Below are 6,409 nucleotides of genomic sequence, written 5' to 3' on the forward strand. Positions count from 1 at the left end.
TGACATTCTTAGGATGAAGGATTGGAGAGAGAACCATAAGAAATTGTGATGGAGGAGGAAGTAAAAAAAGAATTAGAATAGGAATTTGACAAGAGTTTGTTTATTTTTATATCTAATATATTCAATAGACCATACTATAAACTTATAAGTGGGTTTTCAAATACTTTAGTTGTCCAAACTATTAAATTATAATCTCTAAAAATTTATGGGGTCCCACTATATATTTAGTGGTGTCCTATAAAAAAATAAAAATTTTGTGATAACTTTTGAAAGGGATTATAGCCAAAATGCCCATTCCCAAACAAATTCTTGCGCTGGAGCCCAAAAAAAAAATTGCCAGGTTGCCCTCGCAAGACGCAAGAAGACTTGCGTCTTGCCCTCGCAAGGCGCAAGCTTGCGTCCTTGCGTCTTGCGAGCTTGCTGTAGTGACCCGAACTTTTCCATGTTTATATATATTAATTGAGATTGATATTTACATGATTAAATGTTTCCAACATGTTAAGCAATCAAACTTGTTAAGACTTGATTAATTGAAATATGTTTCATATAGACAATTGACCACCCAAGTTGACCGGTGATTCACGAACGTTAAAACTTGTAAAAACTATATGATGACATATATATGGTTATATATATAGTTAACATGATATTATGATAAGTAAACATATCATTAAGTATATTAACAATGAACTACATATGTAAAAACAAGACTACTAACTTAATGATTTTTAAACGAGACATATATGTAACGATTATCGTTATAAAGACATTTAATGTATATATATCATATTAAGATATATTCATACATGATAATATCATGATAATATAATAATTTAAAATCTCATTTGATATTATAAACATTGGGTTAACAACATTTAACAAGATCGTTAACCTAAAAGTTTCAAAACAACACTTACATGTAACGACTAACGATGACTTAACGACTCAGTTAAAATGTATATACATGTAGTGTTTTAATATGTATTTATACACTTTTGAAAGACTTCAATACACTTATCAAAATACTTCTACTTAACAAAAATGCTTACAATTACATCCTCGTTCAGTTTCATCAACAATTCTACTCGTATGCACCCGTATTCGTACTCGTACAATACACAGCTTTTAGTTGTATGTACTATTGGTATATACACTCCAATGATCAGCTCTTAGCAGCCCATGTGAGTCACCTAACACATGTGGGAACCATCATTTGGCAACTAGCATGAAATATCTCATAAAATTACAAAAATATGAGTAATCATTCATGACTTATTTACATGAAAACAAAATTACATATCCTTTATATCTAATCCATACACCAACGACCAAAAACACCTACAAACACTTTCATTCTTCAATTTTATTCATCTAATTGATCTCTCTCAAGTTCTATCTTCAAGTTCTAAGTGTTCTTCATAAATTCCAAAAGTTCTAGTTTCATAAAATCAAGAATACTTTCAAGTTTGCTAGCTCACTTCCAATCTTGTAAGGTGATCATCCAACCTCAAGAAATATTTGTTTCTTACAGTAGGTTATCATTCTAATACAAGGTAATAATCATATTCAAACTTTGGTTCAATTTCTATAACTATAACAATCTTATTTCAAGTGATGATCTTACTTGAACTTGTTTTCGTGTCATGATTCTGCTTCAAGAACTTCGAGCCATCCAAGGATCCATTGAAGCTAGATCCATTTTTCTCTTTTCCAGTAGGTTTATCCAAGGAACTTAAGGTAGTAATGATGTTCATAACATCATTCGATTCATACATATAAAGCTATCTTATTCGAAGGTTTAAACTTGTAATCACTAGAACATAGTTTAGTTAATTCTAAACTTGTTCGCAAACAAAAGTTAATCCTTCTAACTTGACTTTTAAAATAAACTAAACACATGTTCTATATCTATATGATATGCTAACTTAATGATTTAAAACCTGGAAACACGAAAAACACCGTAAAACCGGATTTACACCGTCGTAGTAACACCGCGGGCTGTTTTGGGTTAGTTAATTAAAAACTATGATAAACTTTGATTTAAAAGTTGTTATTCTGAGAAAATAATTTTTATTATGAACATGAAACTATATCCAAAAATTATGGTTAAACTCAAAGTGGAAGTATGTTTTCTAAAATGGTCATCTAGACGTCGTTCTTTCGACTGAAATGACTACCTTTACAAAAACGACTTGTAACTTATTTTTCTGACTATAAACCTATACTTTTCTGTTTAGATTCATAAAATAGAGTTCAATATGAAACCATAGCAATTTGATTCACTCAAAACGGATTTAAAATGAAGAAGTTATGGGTAAAACAAGATTGGATAATTTTTCTCATTTTAGCTACGTGAAAATTGGTAACAAATCTATTCCAACCATAACTTAATCAACTTGTATTGTATATTATGTAATCTTGAGATACCATAGACGCGTATACAATGTTTCGACCTATCATGTCGACACATCTATATATATTTCGGAACAACCATAGACACTCTATATGTGAATGTTGGAGTTAGCTATACAGGGTTGAGGTTGATTCCAAAATATATATAGTTTGAGTTGTGATCAATACTGAGATACGTATACACTGGGTCGTGGATTGATTCAAGATAATATTTATCGATTTATTTCTGTATATCTAACTGTGGACAACTAGTTGTAGGTTACTAACGAGGACAGCTGACTTAATAAACTTAAAACATCAAAATATATTAAAAGTGTTGTAAATATATTTTGAACATACTTTGATATATATGTATATATTGTTATAGGTTCGTGAATCAACCAGTGGCCAAGTCTTACTTCCCGACGAAGTAAAAATCTGTGAAAGTGAGTTATAGTCCCACTTTTAAAATCTAATATTTTTGGGATGAGAATACATGCAGGTTTTATAAATGATTTACAAAATAGACACAAGTACGTGAAACTACATTCTATGGTTGAATTATCGAAATCGAATATGCCCCTTTTTATTAAGTCTGGTAATCTAAGAATTAGGGAACAGACACTCTAATTGACGCGAATCCTAAAGATAGATCTATTGGGCCTAACAAACCCCATCCAAAGTACCGGATGCTTTAGTACTTCGAAATTTATATCATATCCGAAGGGTGTCCCGGAATGATGGGGATATTCTTATATATGCATCTTGTTATTGTCGGTTACCAGGTGTTCACCATATGAATGATTTTTATCTCTATGTATGGGATGTGTATTGAAATATGAAATCTTGTGGTCTATTATTATGATTTGATATATATAGGTTAAACCTATAACTCACCAACATGTTTGTTGACGTTTTAAGCATGTTTATTCTCAGGTGAATATTAAGAGCTTCCGCTGTTGCATACTAAAATAAGGACAAGATTTGGAGTCCATGTTTGTATGATATTGTGTAAAAACTGCATTCAAGAAACTGATTTCGATGTAACATATTTGTATTGTAAACCATTATGTAATGGTCGTGTGTAAACAGGATATTTTAGATTATCATTATTTGATAATCTACGTAAAGTTTTTTTAAACCTTTATTTATGAAATAAAGGTTATGGTTTGTTTTAAAAATGAATGCAGTCTTTGAAAAACGTCTCATATAGAGGTCAAAACCTCGCAACGAAATCAATTAATATGGAACGTTTTTAATCAATAAGAACGGGACATTTCAGTTGGTATCCGAGCGTTGGTCTTAGAGAACCAGAATTTTTCATTAGTGTGTCTTATCGAGTTTGTTAGGATGCATTAGTGAGTCTGGACTTCGACCGTGTTTACTTGAAAAATGATTGCTTAACAAATTTTGTTGGAAACTATATATTTTTAACATGTGAATATTATGTGATATATTAATCTCTTAACGCGTTTGATATTATGTGATAGATGTCTACCTCTAGAACAAGTCCCATTGACTCACCTAATAATAATGAAGAGTCAAATGTAAATTGGAATGATTCGTGGACTGATTCACAAGTTCGCGAAGAGGAACCGGAAGAAGAGTCGGAACCGGAAGAAGAATCGGAACCGGAAGAAGAATCGGAACCGGATGAAGAAATAGAACCGGTGGGGGAAATAATAAAACGGTTAAGTAAAAGAAAATCCTCAACCAACCGACCAAGGTTAATTATGGTCAATGGTGTTTCTGCCAAGGAAGCAAAATATTGGGAGGATTACCAATTCTCCGATGAATCGGATTCCGACGAGAATTCCGATGATGTTATAGAAATTACCCCAACTGAATTTAAAAAGGCAAAAGAAAATAATAAGGGAAAGGGCATAAAAATAGAGAAATCTAATTCCAACCCCGATGAACATTATATGTATCGTCAACCCCCGAAGTTCTTAAGTTGTAACAATGACCCGGGAGCCTCTAAACCACCAGGTTTTTCTAAACCAATGTGGACAACGACGGCTCGTATTAGGGGAACATCATATATCCCTAGAAACTTGGCAAAACGAACCAAAACTGAAGAAGAAGAAACGAGCGAGTCAGAATAAGATAGTTGTATTCGTGTGGTGTAATATATGTAATATAGTGTTCTTATGCTTTATGATATATGTAAAAATTGCTTGTATTAATAAGTATTTTTTTTATGAATCTAACTCTTGTCTATTTTACAGTTTAAAAACACAAAATGGATAGACAACCCAATATTTTAAGAGACCTACCCGGAGACATGATTGATGAAATCTTGTCTAGAGTCGGCCAGAATTCCTCGGCACAACTATTTAAGGCGAGATCAGTTTGTAAGACATTCGAAGAACGTTCCAAGAATGTCTTGGTTTATAAGAGACTTTCGTTTGAAAGATGGGGGATATCACATTGGGAAACCCATAAGTTACGATGTGTTTACTTTGACGCATATATTGCGGGGAACCCAAATGCTATTTTACGCAATGGGTTAAGAAATTATTTTGACTCAATATATCCGAATATTGGACTTCGTGATTTAGAAAAAGCGGCTAACATGCAACATAAAGAAGCATGTTATGCTTACGGATTAGTAATGTTCGCTTCTCACCAAAGTGAGAACAAGAACATCGGGCTACAACTATTAAACAAAACGTTTCCACAAGTGACGGAGTCGGTAATTGGGGTAAGAAATGAGGTTTTTAGATTATTACGGGACTGTTGGACATTACGTAACCCTCGTCCCTTTGATGACGTTACAACACGCTGTCTTATCAACGGCCATAACGGTTATGTTGCACAAGACCAAGGATGGGAAGTAGTCCTAGTAAAACCAGAATGCATGACTTGTTTCTGGACGTATGAATTACGTGTCTTTATTGCCTTTGCTGAACGACTTGTGTACTAGCTAGAATTGTCTTCACAACTATCTTGTATCAAAGTTATTGTGTGCTATATTTCATGCTTTATGTAAAATAAGCGGTATTGTAAGTTTGTAAAATATTGTATAAAAGTTTGAACGCGAAATATTATTATAATCAGTTTTTCATATAGAATTGTAGTAGTTGAACTGTATATTAGCTACTAAGTATGAACTTAACGGGTAGGTACTACCCGAATTTAAACTTATAAAACGCTAATATGAAGAAAAAGCTTTTATAAATGAGTTCATATTATGCTACGAAATACTATTAACTACTCTTAATATTCTGTATGATTAACTTGTTCCATTTAACTATTTTGAAGGAAATGGCACCGACTACTCGACACACCGTGAATATGAATGAAGAGGAATTCCGTACTTTTCTAGCTTCAAACATAGCCGCAGTACAGGCTGCGCTACATACCAACAATAATCTTGGATCTAGCAGTACAGGAAATCGTGTAGGATGCACCTACAAAGAATTCACTGCCTGCAAACCTTTGGAATTTGATGGAACCGAAGGACCGATCGGATTGAAACGGTGGACCGAGAAGGTCGAATCGGTGTTTGCCATAAGTAAGTGTACTGAAGAGGACAAAGTAAAGTACGCTACGCATACCTTCACAGGTTCTGCGTTAACATGGTGGAATACCTATCTAGAGCAAGTGGGACAAGACGATGCGTACGCACTACCGTGGTCAGCATTCAAGCACTTGATGAACGAGAAGTACCGTCCCAGAACCGAGGTCAATAAGCTCAAGACAGAACTTAGAGGGTTACGAACCCAAGGATTTGATATTACCACGTACGAAAGAAGATTCACAGAATTGTGCCTATTGTGTCCGGGAGCATTCGAAGATGAGGAAGAGAAGATCGACGCGTTTGTGAAAGGATTACCGGAAAGAATCCAAGAAGATATAAGTTCACATGAGCCCGCCTCCATACAACAGGCATGTAGAATGGCTCACAAACTAGTGAACCAGATTGAAGAAAGAATTAAAGAACAGACTGCTGAAGAGGCCAATGTGAAGCAAGTCAAAAGAAAGTGGGAGGAAAACGGTGATAAGAATCACCAAT

The sequence above is a fragment of the Rutidosis leptorrhynchoides genome, chromosome 2 (genome assembly GCF_046630445.1).
Source record: "Rutidosis leptorrhynchoides isolate AG116_Rl617_1_P2 chromosome 2, CSIRO_AGI_Rlap_v1, whole genome shotgun sequence".
Taxonomy (NCBI): Eukaryota; Viridiplantae; Streptophyta; class Magnoliopsida; order Asterales; family Asteraceae; genus Rutidosis; species Rutidosis leptorrhynchoides.